General features: G+C 50.5%; 1 protein-coding gene across 1 annotated transcript in view; it reads right to left on the bottom strand.

Annotated features, from left to right (window-relative positions):
* Positions 1 to 17941, bottom strand: part of CIMIP7 (ciliary microtubule inner protein 7) — a 246714-nt gene that overhangs the window by 104316 nt on the left and 124457 nt on the right. The window lies entirely within an intron of this gene.

The following is a 17941-nucleotide window of genomic DNA, read 5'->3' on the forward strand; positions in this document are numbered from 1 at the left end:
TCATACTCTGGTATAACATAAGAAGTAAAGATGGCACTAAATTCATCAAAGCGATGATAATAACAGACTGTCTTACTTTGGAACGTAGAGCAAGAATACCTGGGCTGCCATATGTAAACAGTTTGCTAAAGGAGGTGGATAGGAAATTCAGCATTGATGAGCAGAGGGAGTATTACAATTTAGTGAGAAGGATTAAAATACGGTTTTGATTGCTAAAAGGATGGCTGATAGAGAAAAGAGAGAGTGTGTCAAACCAACTGTGTCAATGTACTTATCGGGCCCCATATAACCAAATGCCCAGAGCTACCCCATCTTAATATCAAATATTCAACACAGATTCTACTTAATAAGACTGCGAATAGGCACATTGCACTTTTTGAATGCTTTTCCTGAAATGGGCTTTTGTTTCCAAAAGCTACCCAAATGCCTATGTGATGGTAAGTCGAATCAGTCTTCATTGCATTTTATCCTTTTTTGCAACTATTATAAAAATCTGACGAAGAAATACTGTAGCCATTGTTTTCAAAGGAAAAAGGCATTCATTATAAATATGCTTTTAATTTTATCCATAATCTTAATATCGTAAATTTGTGTTATCAAGGTTTCTGTCAATTTTTCCTATGCCATCCAAAGAAGGAAACAGCTGCTTTACCCGGACATTTTAAGATATGAAAATGAATAGCTCATTAATTATCCCTCATCTGATGCTTTTGAAAAGGTCTTTTAACTTGATGACCACTGAGGTTGATGCCTCGTTTGGTATCTGGTGTCCTGCATCTGTATAGCTAACCGTCCACATTATGAGACATGTTTTATGACTTTGAAATAGAATGTTTTATTAAGATCTTTGTAAATGTTATCTGTGTGATTCTCTTATGATATTTGTATCCAATTAAATATTTATTTGATTGATTATTTGACTGATATATAATCAATTTGTGCATATATACATTTTTTACAATATGTTTATATAAGCACATTTCTCAAGATTAAAATTAATTTTAACCAAATACATTTCATATCTTAAAAATATATATATGTAAGTCTACATTTGGTATTTCTTTGGTTATTTGTAATGGTAATTTAAAAGGCCTATGTTATTTTTATTTTTATTTTCAAATTCTTTTTAGATATTGTTGAATAATTATATTTGAAATTTGAATACAATAATTTAGTTATGCTAATTATAAGTATAAGGTTATTGATATTTTTGCTTCAAAATTTCTATATTGTAATATTTATAATATAGAAATTCATTGATGCAAACTCTCTACAACATAAAATGTAGTTCTGCAGCTCTCAATAATTAAACATTATGCTTGCATTTGCATATAGAGGTATTGGATGATGTCAGACTAGTTGCTCAGTCCCAGTAATTTAAAACATTCAACTACTGACAATTATTGGGATACATGCATTTAAGCATCAGCAGTGATTGCACCCACCATTTTGCCTTCTATGGACCCCCCACTGAATCACTAGACAAAGCCAAGCACCCAAGCGTACGCAATTTCTACTATTGGATCCTCAAAACAATACATAAACATACAGAGACAAGGTTTAAGTCAAACACATATACAAATTATGAAACATTTTAATTCACAAAAAATACAAACCGACATTTTATGGGAAAGGTTGGAGCATTTAAAAATGTGGTTTTATTTTTAAACGACAAACCAATATATGCTAGACTCTAGCACACCACTTTGTTCTTTTTTTTACTTTTAATGCAAGCTCTCTTTTTGTTGGTGCATACCAGTATTTCAGCTGAGGCCACCAATCATCCATATTAGGTTCTGTTTGCTCGACTTGTATTGCTCTTATTAATCAAACTAAGGTTACCAACTTAATTGGAGTGTTTTCAATTTTATATTTTGGTTTGATATGTACTTTATTAATTTTTTATTTTAAAACAGTCATGGACCCAGTAAATAGGTGTTTAGAACCAATGGGGTTCCATGGACCGCAGACTAAGGGGCCTATTCCGATGTCAGAGGGACTCAGGTCCGTCCGACATCGGTCAGGAGCAGAAACCCACTGACCTGCTGTCATGGGTTACAGCCCTGCTAATACGATGTGACCGAACAGGGTTCGGACGCACTCGTATACTTCACAATGCAGGCATTCATTCCGAGCGGAATGCATGCCTGCATTGAGAAAAGCAGGGGTGTAGTTCCACCCTGCACCATGTGGCCGGCACCCAAAGGTGCCTGCCACCGGGTGCAGGGATCCACAGAGGGGCAACATAGGTGCCCCCAGGCTGCCATTCAGCAGCTTTTCACCTATGGGGGCGCTGCTGGGGTCCCCCAAAGACAGTTTCCGACTGCCTTTTCATGCCAGACAGACTAGCACGAAAAGGCAGTGATAAACTGCCATCGTACTCCGTCGGTCGTAAAGAGGTGACCAGGGGAGTACTGAAGGATTTCTGGATGGCCGACGGGGTCTCCGAGCCCGTCGTAGGCCATCCCGAAATCGGAGTCGAATTCCATTCCGAACGACCCAATCTGAATGGCTCGGTCGGAATGGAATCCGGCCAACACTGACTGATTTGGTCGAAAGGGCTCCGAACATGGTTCGGAGCCCTTCGCCCCGAATTGGAATCGGCCCCATAGAAGAGAAGATCCTAGTTTTTCACTATGTCCAGTTGCAGAAGCAACATCATTGGTGTGATATTACAGTTGTCATTCCGGAACAAATACCTACCTATCTGGGTGAATTAGCTGCAGCATGACTTTGCTTAGCTTGCTACATTTTCATGTCTTTTACTGAGTGGTTTGGTTTGCCAAAGGAACACTTATTTGGAGATTTGTCTTTTTTGTGAAAGACACCTATAATGGCGTCTCATCGGGTTTCTGGAAGATATTTATTCAGCTATACACTTTGAAAGATTTACGTTAATGGCCACAATAGCTCTTCCTAAAGCAGGAAAGTCATCACACCATTTGCCTTCTCAATCACCAGATTTCTAATGACATGGTACACTTCCTTTTCTGTTCTCGTGGGGTAGAGTTCCTGTTATTTTGGCGACTTGGGGGCTCATTAGGATGACGGGCAGATTTTGTCCGCCCACCATCCTGTCGGAATACGGGACTGCCTGCCATAAGGGCGGGGGTCCCGTGGGGGGTATTAGGATATGCCCGCCGCAGTGGCGGGCACATCCTGCATTTTTAGCATTGTGGTGGGCGGTGCTCTCTGCACCGCCCGCCACAATGCTAAAAATGCATTGATGCATTTGCATAAACAAAGAGGCAGGCACCACGTGGTGCCTGCCACTTTGTTTATGCAAATGAAGGGGGTACTACAGGTACCCCCGTGTGCACCCCCAACTCTCCTTCACTCTGGGGGCCTGCAGGGGGTCCCCAGAGTGAAGACCGCATGCCTTTTGGTGGCATCGCCACCCCGGAAAGGGACCTACAGACGCCCATCATAATATGGCTCGCGGTGTCTGATAGACACCGCCACCATATTATTCCTTTTCCGCCCCGGCCGCAAGGCAACGGACGTCCTTTCCATCCGCCGAGGTCCCCCCGCCATACTAATATGGCGGGGTGGGAAAACGAGTGTGGATGTCGGGCGGCTTGCCCCCGCCAGGCTGGCGGTGGCTAACGCCAGCCTGGCAAGGGCAATCCGCCTGACATCATAATGGGCCCCTTAGTGTAGGGAGAAAGGCCCAAATGACCATAAGCTAAAATTCATTCAATCTATTACAAAATCTGCCCGACATTAGCGTGATAAATCTATGAATACAATTGTCTGAATTCATGGGTTATCACTGCCAAGTCAGAGAGAACTTAGGGGCTCATTACGATGGCGGGCAGACATCAGTCTGCCTGCCATCGCTGCAGAGCTGAAACCGGCTGCCGGTGGTCGGTCACGCTCAGTGTATTAGGATGTGCCCGGCACTATAGTGGGCGCATCCAGGCCCCTGATCATTGCAGACGGTGCTGCTGGGAGCAGCACCGTTCGCAATGCACAAATGGCACGTAGTGCATTTCCATTCACAATGTGGCAGGCACCACGCGGTGCCTGCCACCTTGTGTATGGAATGTAGGGCGGTACCACGGGTACCACGGGTACCCCCCAGTGCACATTGATCCTCCCCCCACACAGAGGGGGCCGTAACAGGCCCCAGAACCCAGCCTCTGCCAACCTTTCCATGGCAGTGGAACCGCCATGGAAAGCCTGGCTGACGCCAGCAATGCAATCTGGCGGGCAGTGCCTGCTAGGCAACGCCGCCATTTCACACATATTGGACTGCTCTGCCAGGCAATCGTGACGATTGTCGTGGTGGAAACGTGGAGGGTGGTCTTTGTGACCATTGAGGTCAGTGAGAGATTCCCCCTGCCATCCTAATGTGGCGGGGGGAAATGGGAGCCAGATGGCGGAGGGACCGCCACTGCCGGCCAGGCAGTGACAGTCCCTCCGCCATCGTAATGAGCCCCTTACTGAATCCAGCTCATTTGCTTGATTCTTCCAGCTGCTTGTTTTCTCTTATTACAAATGTATCTAGTCATCTATTTTTTTTTTTAAATATATTTTTATTGCAGGAATCAGTAGATCATCACAGTAGCGACCAGCATTGTATCAGAAGCAATATTAACAGTATAAAGCCCTCTGGCCCCCCACCGCACAGTTCGAACACAACTAACGGCCCACTACCCTCGGGTCGGGCGACGAAATGCAATGGGGGTCAGTTGGATGTTGGAGCTGGTCCGGATAATGCACTGTCCGTCATCTGCTTTTCCAAACAAGTCTAAAACCCCCCAAAATAAATCCCTCCCTCCAAAATGTCTACTAACTAAGAAACCCCCCCCCCACCCCCCCCACCACCAGCGCCAGGGAGATAACAACCAAGGGTTCTGCTGTTGGACCCACGGGGAAGACAATAGGACTGTCAATGCTAACGTTCAACGGGACTCGGCGTGAGTCGCTTCTTCGCTTTCAGAGTCGCTGGGGGCACAATAATCCCTAAGGGCCTGCACTAACATTTCCCATTCCAACGCGGCCTCCTGCGCCTTCTCATTGCCCTGTCTCCAAGCCAGCTGATATCTCAACGCGCTCTCTCCCGCTGCCCACTTCAAAAGCTCACTGTGCCATCTGCCGCCTGCCGGACCAGCCCGTGCCTTCCAGTTCCTGGTCACCTCTCGCTTAGCAAGGAGGAGCCCTAGGTCGATAAATTTACTAGAGATTTTATTTCTGGGGGTATGGGGAAACCAGTGTAGGAGCCCCACCGCTGCATCCATCGACAAGAGTCTCCCTGTCACCTCTTCCAGGGTCGTCGCTACCTCCTGCCAGTAGGACGTCAGTCCTGGACAGGCCCACAACATGTGTAGGAGATCCGCCTCCTGGGCCGGGCATCTGGGGCATTCCGCCGAAGCCGTGGCAAAATAACGCCTGATTTTCATCGGGGTCAGGTACGCTCTATGGAGAACATAATAGTGGACCAGTTGGAAACAGGCGTTACGTGTGCCCTTCCAGGCTCGCCTCACCAACTGGGACCAGGTCGTCTCCGGTATCTCCCTACCAATGTCCTCCTCCCAGCGAGCCTTCAAAGTGGTGAGAGGAGCCAATCCCTCGGTAATCAACCTGCCGTAAAGGCAAGTGACCGCCTTCACCGTGCCTGCTGACATCATTACGTACTGGCACACCTGCGATAAATGGGGTTCCTCCTGCCCGGTCTTCCAGTATGCCTGGATCGCTCGCGCAATGGCCGAGTGCAGCAGAAAGTCACCCCGGGAGATCCCGAAGCGGTCAATGAGATCTTGAAAGGACAAGAGCGCCCCGTCCTCATATAGATCACCAACGAGCTGTAAACCGGAATCCTCCCAGGCCGCCAAACGTGACCAATCCCCTCCGTGGGGGAGGGCCGTCAGCATCCCCAACGGTATTTCAGGAGCGTATGGCGTTCGCAGGTGGCCTCGGGCGTGAGCCCGATTCCAACACAGGCGGACAGTCCGCTCCTCCATCGACAAGTCCCGCAGGACTAAACGTTGTCGCAGCGCTATAAAGGAGAGAACATGCCTGGCCATTCCCGTCCCCCTTCTGTCTTCCGGGCCCCGGAACTCCCTGGCAATCTCCTGGGTGAAGGTTTGGAGCTGCGCCGCCAGATAATATTTCTCAAAGTCCGGCACAGCGAGCCCCCCCTCGTCCTTCGGCCTCATCAAGGTGTTAAGGGCCACCCGCCTTCGGCCCGTACCCCAGAGGAATCCGACCACCATGGAGCGTAACCGTCGAAACGTGGCTGGTGGGACCCAGATCGGTAAAGTCCGGAAGTAATATAATAACCGGGGAAGTGCCACCATTTTGAGCAGAGCGATACGTCCCGCCACCGAGAGCGGCAGCGTGGCCCAGAAGTCCATGCAACCTCGCAGTGCCCGAATGCAGCGGGCAATGTTCCCATCTAGGAGGTCGGGTTGGTCGTGGTAAACGAATACCCCAAGGTACTTAAAGCAGTCGGGCTCCCACCTAATCTCTCTATTTAGCGCAGGGGCGGGGGTGCCCCTGCGCATCGGAAAGAGACAGGTCTTAGACCAATTTACTCGGAGGCCCGAAACCACTCCGAACTCCGTGAGCGCCAACTCCGCTCCGCGTAAAGCGTCGATCGGGTCCTCCAGGAAGAGCAACAGGTCGTCCGCATATAGCGAGACATAATGTGGGCCCGCCGACGTCCACAAGCCCGTATAGTGACCACCCGAGCGAAGGTGCAGCACCAGTGGCTCCACCGCCAGCGCAAAGAGGAGTGGGGACAACGAGCATCCTTGCCGCGTACCTCGTTCCACCGGGTATCGCGATGAAATCAATGGGCCCGCTCGGACCCTGGCCGAAGCAGAGGCATAGAGAACCGCGGTCCATCTAACAAATCCCTCCCCGAGGCCGAATCTCCGTAACACCGTACTGAGATAGTCCCACTCCAGGCTATCGAAAGCCTTCTCCAGGTCCACCGATAAGACCACCGGGGACGGGGCATCCACAAGTGGTTCCCCTAGCAAACGGAACAACCTACGAATATTCATAGTCGTGTTCCGCCGTGGGATGAAACCGGCCTGGTCTTCATGCACCAGGGAGCTCATGTGTCCCAGCAGCCTCGAGGCCAAGATGCTGCTCAGTATTTTGTAGTCTACTGTCAACATCGACAGGGGACGGTATGATCCCGGGTCGGACGAGTCTCGGCCCGGCTTGAGAAGAGGAACCACCAACGCCTCACACATCGAGCTCGGGAGTCGCCCCAGCCTCTTCGCCTCCCTGTAGACCACCAGTAGTCACGGGGCTAGGAGGTCAGCGTACGCTGCGTAAAACTCCACTGGTAGGCCATCTAGGCCCGGGGTCTTGTTTCTCGCCATCCGTTTAATGGCCCAGCGGATCTCCCCCAATTCGATGTCGGACCCCAAGGCTTTCGCCACTTCCTGCTCCACGGTGCGGAGCTCCTGTGGGCGAAGATAATCGTCAAGCCGGTCTGGGTCACGTGCGGAGCGACTGCGGTACAAACATTCATAATAATGCCGGAAGCAACTAAGAATCTCCGGTTGGGTGCATACTACAGTTCCGTCTGCCCCACGCATATTAGTCGTCGTTTGGGACTGGCGCGTAGGGTTAGCCAGCCACGCCAACAACGCACTCGACCTGTCTCCTTCAGCGATAGACCGGACCGTATAGGCCTTATAATCAAAACAGCGGAGCCGTTCGACCTCTGCTGCCACCCGTTCCCTCGCCTCCGCCGTTCGTGTTTGCAATTCCGGGTGTCCGGGACGGCAAACCTCAAGCTCGCGGAGTTCCCGGTCCGCTGTGTCCAAGTCAGCCAGAATGACGCGCCTCATGCCCACCTTCTTAGAGATACAGTAACCCCTCACCACTACCTTAAAAGCGTCCCATTCCAACGCCCTAGTACTCGCGGAGCCGCCGTTGGACGCAAAATAATCCGATATTCTCTCTCCCAGGTCTGCTTTGAAGACACTGTCCTCGAGGATCTCGGGCCGTAATTTCCAGGTGGGCACCGCCGGCGCCCCAGGAAACCAGCGAAGATCCAGTAGGAGGGGGTTATGGTCCGAGATGGTCCTAGATAAGTACTCCGATCGGACCGCTGCCGAAACCAGTTCGGGTGATCCAAGAAAGCCATCGAGTCTGACATGCAACTCATGGAGTCTCGAGAAATATGAATAATCCCTAGATGCGGAGTGATGCGCCCTCCAAATGTCCGTCAACCCCCAGCGGGTCTGCCAATCTTGTCGACCCTTAGCCGTGCGACGGACTGGGGAATCGGGAAGCGGTGGATGCGAGCGGTCCATGTCCACATCAACTACGGAGTTAAAGTCTCCCCCAAGCAGGAGGGGCCCGGCAAAGAAGTCACCCAACGAGCCCGATAACCTGGAAAGGAAGGCAGTCTGGTCCACATTAGGAGCGTACACACAGCAAACGTTCAGGTTCCTCCCCCCTAATGTGCCCGAGATGGCCACGAAACGCCCCTCTGGATCCAACACTGTTCTCATGACTTGGAAGGGGACCCCTGCCCTGATCCAAATTAGCGCCCCCCTGGCATAAGCGGAGTACGACGTGGAAAAGACCTGCCCCCGCCATCTACGCTGCAGCGCCGCCCCTTCCGCCTTGTTCAGATGAGTTTCCTGTAGCAGCGCCATTTGCACTCCCCTACGCACTAAGTAAGCGTGGACCTTATGGCGTCTGGACATAGTGTGAAGCCCCCTTACATTCCAAGTAACACATTTCAAGTTAGCAACATCAGCCATTGTCCCAGATTGTTCTCGCACAGTTCCCCCATCCGGGTCTCCACAAAGAAAAGACATCCTTCCTCCCAGCACTGGTGGCGGCCATTTTCCCCAACCAAAACCAAACAACCCAAAAACCCGTCAAACCCCCAACCACCCACCCCAGAACAGGACCCAAACTGCACCATCTAGATCCCATCCAAACCTCGTCTGTCAACAACCCAAGAATCCCCACTAATCCTACGGTCGCCACCGTAGGAAGGCCTTATGGGCCAGGTGCGGGCTGGGCGGAGGCAGTGGGCCCTCGTCGCCCGGGCCACAAGGACTATAACAAGCCCCAACCTGTACCGAAATCTTCCGGGGCAAAAGCAGAGGCCCCCCAACCCTTTCTTCCCCATTGTTAGCAATAAAGGACGGCAACCGCCTCCCCCCTGCCAGGCCCCCACCCAAAACAAATCAGTATACCCCGTTACCCCTGTCCATCCAATAGGTACTCCACCGATTTCGGTGTGATCACCGGTGTATGGGCGCTATCGGCCACTGAGTCCTCCGAGTCCGATGGTGCTCCCTCATCACCCAGGTTGTCTTCCTCCTCGATGGATTCATTCCGTGCTCCCGACAACTCCGACAATACTTCCAGCACTCCCCTCCGCTCCGATGATGTCTCCGCAGTTGAGGGCCCTCCTGTGCGGCCGCGGCGATTCCTGACCCTCTTGGATCGCCGTCTTTGTTCCGGCTCATCTGCCTGTTGGGACGAGGAGCCAAAGCCATCTTTCCCTGACCTGTAGAGCTCAAGCCAGTTACAGACATCCTCCGGAGTGTCGAAGAACTGGGTTTTGTCGTCGACAATGATGCGGAGCCTTGCAGGGTACAGGAGTGAATACTGAATGCCCTCGCTCCTGAGCTCGCGCTTAACCGCCAGGAAGGAGAACCGCTTGCGCTGAGTCTCGTAGGTGTAATCCGGAAAGATGTTCACCTGGCTGTTCGCTACTTTAAACGGGCAGTTGTGCCTGGCGGCATTGAGGATTAAGTCCCTGTCCCGAAAATGCAGCAGCCGCGCCACTACCGGTCTCGGGGTGCGTCCCTGCTGTGGGGGTCGTGCTGGGACTCTGTGGGCCCGTTCTAGTGTGTAGAAGGAGGACAGCCCTTCCGGGACCACCGCGTCTCGGAGCCAGGTCTCCAAGTACCCCACCATGTCATCATCCTCGATCTTTTCCGGCAGGCCCACCACTCGGATGTTGTTCCTCCTGTTGCGGCCTTCCGCGTCCTCCGCCCTCCGTTCCAGGGTCGCAATTCGGGATAGGGCGTCCTTCATCGTCGCAGCCAAGGTGCGCTGCGCCGGCTCCAAGGTTTCCACCTTGCTCTCCACCTCCTTGACCCGGTCTGAAAGTTTGCCACGATCTGCCCTGAGGAGGCCCAGGCTCGTCGCCACTTGAGCAATGTCCTGCTGGAGGGCCGATCTCGTGGTCGCTATCGCCTCCAGGACACGGTCGAACTGTTGCTGCATCTGCGCGCCATCAGAACTTTTCGGGTCTCTCTGCTCCTCCTTGTCCTGGGCTTCAGTGTCCGAGGCGGTCTGGTTGGATCCCTTGGCCCCTCTAGGTTTCCGCATGCTCCCAGGGGCACTCCGTGAAAGTCCCGGACTAGGCGGCTCCGCGTGCAGGAATCGATCACGACCTTCCCGGGTGCTTGTCCTCAATTCGAGTATGGGCGACCTCCTTCTCCAGAGCCCGTGGAGATTCCGCCGCTTCGGCTCACGCCACCGCCACGGCGTCCGGGGGCACCGATGAGGGGGCGGAGACAGCCGTCGCCGAGTCGGGCAGACCCGCTTCTCCACTACAGCCCCGGGGTGAGGGCCACCAACTCCCTCGGATGATTTGCGGCGCCAGAGTGTCGCGCCTCCCATGTAGGTGGACTGGTCAGGAAGACGTAGCTAGTTGCGGAGTCGCGAGGCGAGCCACCGCTCGGCTCGCAGGGCGTCCGCTCTCGGTGCCCTCCACTGCGTGGGCACCCACCCGGCCGTCCAACCGAGTACAAATCCGTTGCAAAAAAGGTCTAAGCCAATAAATGTCTCACGCCCAGAAGAGCCGGGGATGGTGAAGCCAGGCGCCAGTCGCTGCCCACGGCACTTCTCCGAGTCAACAGGTCTCCACAGGGGGACAAAGGAGACCGGGCGCCATGTTGGGTCGCATTCCGCAACTCCGCAAACTTCGGTCTAAGTCCGGAGCAATTCTTGTCCGATCTCCGTCAGGGGCCTCGGCAGGTTACCGTCGGCATATTCAACAGAATGCGGGGTCTGGGGTGTCCCGCAGCCTCCAATTTTCAGGATAATCCCGGGCTCAGTCCCGGAGCCGAGCTCTTAGGCGACCATCGCCATCGGCGCCCAAGCCACGCCCCCTCTAGTCATCTATCTATGTATGTACGTATCTAATTACATCCAAGAAAGAAGTGTCTCAAATAGATGAATTCACCAAAGAACAAAAAATATATTTCCAGTACAACATCTCAGCGTTCGCCTTCCTCAGGTAGTACAAGATGGGTTGCTCAGTGGCTGCACAGATGACTCAGCAGAATTTTCCAAAAGCATCATGAGTGAAGATTCCGTTTGGAGTGTGGAATCAATGCAGTCCTGAGAGCTCTTGAGATATGCGGTAATCAGGTGGTATTGTCAGTGATGTTCAGTCCATCTGGATGCAGTGATTTTGAACGGTGCATCCAGAAGTTCTTTGTTTAAGATATGTTCCACTGGGAAAATCTTCAAATCTGACATCAAAAGGTCCAGAAGCTTACCATGATTTGGCTGGACAAGTTTCTTATTAATTATTGCCAAATGTGGTTACTGAATCGTGTATGGAGGCCATTCACAGTTTGGCCTGCATGTTGCTTTTTATAGCATGATGCTGAATTTAAAAGCCATTCTCTTGCCAACAGACCAACGAGGCACATCCAAAGGTTTCCCAGGTTAGGGGTGTCTGGTGTGGTTGGGGCTGCACTGACTTACAGGGAAACTTGCAGCTGTAGAAACATTAAGCAAAAAGGGGGTATGAAGTTCCTCTAAGGCCAAGTGAACAGGAAGAGCGAGATACAAAAGGTTGGATCAGGTGAGTAGCATTGTCTCACGGTTCTGTAATATGCCCTCACACACCCAGCAAGCTAGATGTCATGCTTCATCATATGGGCCTGCCCCTCGTCAGATCGGCACTGCAATACCCGACGGGCACCCAATTGGGGCTCTTTAACCGGGATCTTTTGTTCCTGCCATGTGTGAGGGCCCTAGTTATGAAGGGAGAAATCCCCCCATATTACAAAACCGTGAGACAATGTTACTCACCTGATCCAACCATTTGTATCTCGCTCCTCCTGTTCACTTTGCCTTAGAGGAACTTCATTCCCCCTTTTTGCTTTATACTTTGGGCACGTATGCTGGACCTCTTTAAACAAGCCCCTCCGTCTCCCTCTTTGGAGAGCTGTAGAAACATCCCACTGCTCCTGAGATGGCAGAGTGAGTGGGGGCAGAGCACTTAATGGCATGTACCTCAGTGTTGGTAATGGCAGGGATGCTTCATGAACAAAACACACACTGCCAATCCCCCCCACCAAATGTATTAATTAAAAACATTCAAAGACATGACAAGAAGGTGAGAGTCTACTACTACAATGCAGGGCGTACACCTGGTTAATAAGAGTGAATCCAGTAAGCACCACCAATGTACACACTAGTGTTAGAGGAGGAGTGAGAGGCCCTGTTACTCATAACGTAAATGTTCTGCTCACGCTCAAGCCTCAAAAGGCCACCTCACACGCAGCGCTGTGTGATCCAACAATAAAAATGAATATTATCAAGGAGGATCATACAATATAAATAAGAAGGGACTGAGTGGGTCACAAGATAAATGAACACAGTAGCAGAGGCGGTACAGTATAATCTTAGAGGATTGCTCTGTATGAGCCTATATCAAACTCTCAATGGTAAGGGTGAGGTTCCGTGACAATTGTAAGTGGTGTCTTCGACTCGCACGAATATGGTCGAGTCTGGTATCTATGAACCGCAAATGAATTGTTTAGTAAGTGTGCGCAGTTTCGCTGTGCTAACTTAAACCGTTCGTCTGTTACGTGGGTATTTCTATCTGCACCCACGGGTTCCATCTTAGATACGGCATCCATTTTGTCTCTTGCCCTCAAGTAGCCAGCGAACGGACGTTGTCCGCTTCGCGACCCTGGGACTCCCAAGATATTTGCGAAAGACACATGTTCTTTGTAAGTGTCTTTATGACGAGGGGGTTGCTGCTGTAAGGCAGATGGCGCCGCTCGAGGCTCATCTTGCCGCACGGACTTATTGTCTCAGCCGTGCATCTCATTAGACACGTCCCTTTGATGCCTGTATCTCGTGTTTCCCGATACCTCCCCTTTTACACCCTTTCCGATCTCCCCACTGTCTCTGTCTTCCTCTACACCTGTCTTCGTTCCGATTTCGATCTACTTTACTGCTGATTGGAATTTGCTAATGGTGGGAAGATGGGTTTTTACAGTTGGGAACCGCCAAATGTTTCCGCACTTATGTTCCGGACCTTGTGTGTTTTAAAGTGACCAAAGCGACCCCTCTGGGGGCTAATTGTGGGAACCAGGTTGTAAACTTTTGTGTATCATGTTATCCTATGGGTAAAAACTGTATAAAAGGAGCGATCCACAGAACCAATTTGAAGCAGTCTCCCCGAACTACACTTGATGTACTTCCTGTGATCTCTGTGTTCCCTGCAGCAAATAAACCTTGAATCTTTGACGTCGAAGGAAGTGTCCCGTGTCTCTGTGACTTGTACGCCGGAGCAGGTTACCCACGAAGGTTTCAGGTGTTGTGCCCTGGCACCGCTGGGTCCAACAGAACCCAGTCCTTCAGTTGGCGCCCAACGTGGGGCTGCATCAGTGGTACCGGTCCAAGCCCGACGATCGTGAGGAACTTCGTGTGAAAATCTCCGAGGGAAGGTGCACCCCGCTTCATCGATCCTGTTGTCGAAATAAGTGGCCCGAAGACTTTTTCCGCGAAGATTCCCGCCTCCTGACGGCTGCGACGGACTGCTGCCCTGACTGTAGACCTTTTTTGGCGCCTGGCGTAGACCTTGGTATAGCGAGACAACTGACGGGCCTTCCTGGTGACGCCATCGATCTTTGAGTTAAGTATTTGTGGGTCGCTCCCAGAGTTCTTGGTTGTGGTTACTTAGTGGTTGCATGGTTCCATTGCATTTGTGGTTCTTGGTACTTTGTTGTGTTATTTGACGACTGCAGCCGCCAAAAACCGAGGGTTTTGTTCTTTGCTGGGACTTGGTAAATCCCGTAACCCTTGAAGTTTGTGAAACTCGGCTAGTGTGCAAGATGCCTGGTCGCAGTACTTTGTTTAGCTGTTTTAGACCTTGTGGTGCGGATTCCCTGCTGGAGGACTCGTGTCCGATACCTCCGGTTGGAACTCCTACTTATGACTTATATAGCAAACATGGGCTAGGCCCGATTGCTTTTAACGATTATTGGATTAAATATACAAAGAAAGACGGCGACCTTCGTTGGCCACCTCACGGTAGCTTCGAAGCGTCGATCTTAGATAATCTGGAAATAAAATTGTTCGAACGTAAATCAAGGCCGGCCATGTTTGATGCCTTTCGGTTGTGGCGCAAAGAAGCCCGACAGAAAGAGATCAGACAAAATAAACGTAGTCAGCGAGATACTGTTGCTACCATAGTGAAGAAAGCTGAGCAGTTCCAGCGTGATAAGGAGGATAAGGATAAGGAAGTGTTTGAGAGACTACAGCGGATGTCCATAGATAAATGTTATCCCGCTTTGCCTACGGAGTCGGATAAGAAGGAAGAGGCAGTTGAGGATCCTTTAATGTCCTATCTTATGAAGTCGCCACCTCCGTACGTACAGGGTACCGCAGCTCCTGTGGTCCCTGCCGTACCTGTTCTTCCACCTATTGTTCCTCCGCCTGTTCCTCAACCTGCACCCGCTCTTCCGTCTGTTCCTGCACCTTTGCCCGTTTCTATTCCTACTGCTCCTCCGCTTCCATATACTCCTGTTCCCGCTACTGTTCCTGTTACTGCTCCTGTGCTGTTAACCCCTATTGCTGCTACTGTTTCTACTCCTTCTCTTGTTAGTCCTGTGTCTTATCTCTCTCCCTCTACCCGTAATCGTAATTCTCCCCTTGCGACAAGCTTCTTTCAGTCGCTCGGACCTGTTCATGGGTCTGCTGGTTCTGATGGTCCTCAGAGACGTAGTCAGCTTCCTGGTAACAGGGAACGCGTTGCGCTATATAATATGGCGATGGGTTGGATGGTAAACCCTCTTAGAAATCCACCCCGTGTTGTCCTCGAAACGTTTAGTCAATTCAACATACCAACTCAGAGATATGTGTTTGACGAAATGTGCAAGTTCCTACATGATCAGATAGCGGCCGATGCGCCTGACGAGGTGCTGACCGCCCTGTCTGAACTTCGGCTTCAGTTCGCAACTGGACTGATAGTAGATACAAATGTCCGACGTGCTATTGAGCGGTTGCTATCTCTTCGTCCCGCTCCCATCCCTCATGCACTATTTGTTGAGGATATTGAAAAACAACCAGACGAATCTGGCCAATACCCCATGCGTGAAGTTCCGCCGGTTTGGATGCCAGGCGATCCTAATGCTGCCCCTCCGGTTCTGCCGCATTTCCAGAGAGTATGGATACATCTCCCATGGAAACGTTCGGAAGTGTTGCAAGTGAAGCAATCTTTGCCTGACCCTCGCAAAAATCCTGCAGGGTATTACAAGGAATTATCGCAGCTCGTAGATGCTACGGTAATGAATCTTGCCGATATCGACATGTTGTTTGGTAATGTCGTACCGCAACCGGTATGGGCGAAGATTCGACAAGAAGATCACACAAATGAATTAGGTGGTGATTGGGCTGCCATTCTAGCGGCGGATGGGTTGCAAGTTGGTGGCGCTAAGCCTGAGCAGCTGATTACTGCTCTTCCCCAGCGTATAATAACACTAATGAAAACGCTTATGCCTGCTATGAGAGTCAATTGGGATAAATTGTCAGCTTGCAAACAAAAGAAAGACGAGAGTGTTTCCGATTTCTTTACGAGGTTTGAGGAAGCATTCATTGATCATAGTGGACAAGATATGAGTACTGAGGGTGGACAAAGGTTGTTTGTGGATAAATTTGTGTCGAACTTGCTGCCCGATTTGGGCAATAAATTGAAGAATTCAGAGAGTGCATGGGCCGTTTCTACCTCAGCTCAGATATTGGCTACGGCGCAATATTATGAGAATAGGGAGAAAGAGGAGAATGACCGTGCTGACAAAAAGACGAAAGAACTAAAAACTAAAGTGTTGTTGCAACAAGCGTATCCGCCACGTTCCAATCAAAATGCGCCCCAACAGAATAGATCGCAGTCGCAATCGAATAGATCGCAGCCGCGTAATGATTCCTCCTTTCAAAGATCCTCGTTGGGGTACAATCAATGTGCTTATTGTAGACAGGAGGGACACATTAAATTCAATTGTCCTGCTTTAAATGAACGTAATAGTGGTAATTCGTCTAAAGGAGGCCGTGGTGGCTCACAACAGGCATCACGTGGTAGAGGTCGTGGTGCTCAAAACGATCGCTCAGACAATTCGTCCACTTCTAATAATTGTTTCGATCAACGTGGATCATCGCAAGGACGATCTGCGCAGTACAATGTAGACGATTATTACGTCGATCAGGGAACTGACGATAGTAATTACTAGGACAGCCAAAGACAAGGAGAGGGAGTGGTATCAGTTCCGGTTGATCAGAGAGGGCCTTACGTCGCAGTTGCTACATCGGGCGTCGTTGAGCCTTTTCTGTTGGACACTGGTGCAGCGAAAAGTTCTATCATGCATTCGAAACTCCCTGGCGCACCTTTGTCTGGCTTAACAAATGTCTCCGTTGGATTCTCTGGCGCCCCCGTTAGCAATCCAGTTTCGCGCCCTTTGCCCCTTACCATAGGGTCGCGTGAGCTCCAAGCTCCGTTGATTTTGACCACTGGTTGTGGTGAAAATCTTTTGGGCCTGGATTTGCTTAAACGTTTGTATGCAACTTTGTATTGTTCTCCTGCGGGTGTAAAGCTTACGTTAGGAGAGAGAGTAGTCTCTCCCATGTATTTGTCTCTCGATAAGCTTCCACCGGAATTGAGTTCTCTCCCTGTGTCTTTGTGGGCGACGGGTCCAAATGACGTGGGCCTACTTGATATCTCCCCTTATGTTGTTCAGTTGAAATCGAATGTGCGATTGCCGCGTATTCCCCAATATCGTATCTCCCTTGATGGTGAACGAGCACTGTTAGCGATCATCTATGACTTGATCGAGAAAGATGTTATTGAGGAGACTCGGGGAAACGTGTGCAATAGCCCTGTACTGCCCATTCTTAAACGTACAGATCCTGCAAAACCGCCTGTTTATCGTTTTGTTATCGATTTACGGGAGGTAAATAAAATTGTGGTTCCTCAATTTCCTGTTGTGCCTGACATCACGGCGCTACTGACTCTGATTCCAGCTACTGCTTCATGGTTTTCGGTGATTGACTTGAAAAATGCGTTTTTCAGCATCCCGATTGCCGAAGAGAGCAGGGACCTTTTCGGTTTCTCTCTCGGTGGACGTAGCTTCCGGTTCAAACGCGCTCCTCAGGGCTACTGTGAAAGTCCATCGATTTACAGTCAAGCCTTGAAGGGTCAACTGGATGCGTTTAGGTTGCCGGTTGGTGCGGCTTTAATCCAATACGTCGATGACTTATTGGTGGCTGCCGATACTCAGGACATTTGCAAAATTGCCACGGTGTCATTGCTGCAACATCTCTGTGAGTTAAATCACAAGGTGTCACCTTCTAAACTCCAATATTGTTGTCAAGAAGTAACCTATCTAGGTCACTTATTGTCAAAGGAGGGAAGGAGATTGACCCCAGAGAGAATTGCAGCGATTGCGCGAATGGCTGTGCCAAAAACCCAAAGAGATGTGCGTGCCTTTCTAGGTATTACATCGTACTGCAGGCAATGGATTCCTAATTTTTCATTGCTAGCGAAACCATTGGTGGCTCTTACGTGCAAGGATGTTTCAACTCCTTTACCATGGACGGAAGAATGTCAGAAAAGTTTTTCTGAATTACGTGATTCATTGTGTTCGGCTCCTGTGTTAGGTACCCCTGATTACAGTAAGCCGTTTACGCTATATGTTCACGA

Source organism: Lissotriton vulgaris, chromosome 9 (genome assembly GCF_964263255.1).
Source record: "Lissotriton vulgaris chromosome 9, aLisVul1.2, whole genome shotgun sequence".
NCBI lineage: Eukaryota > Metazoa > Chordata > Amphibia > Caudata > Salamandridae > Lissotriton > Lissotriton vulgaris.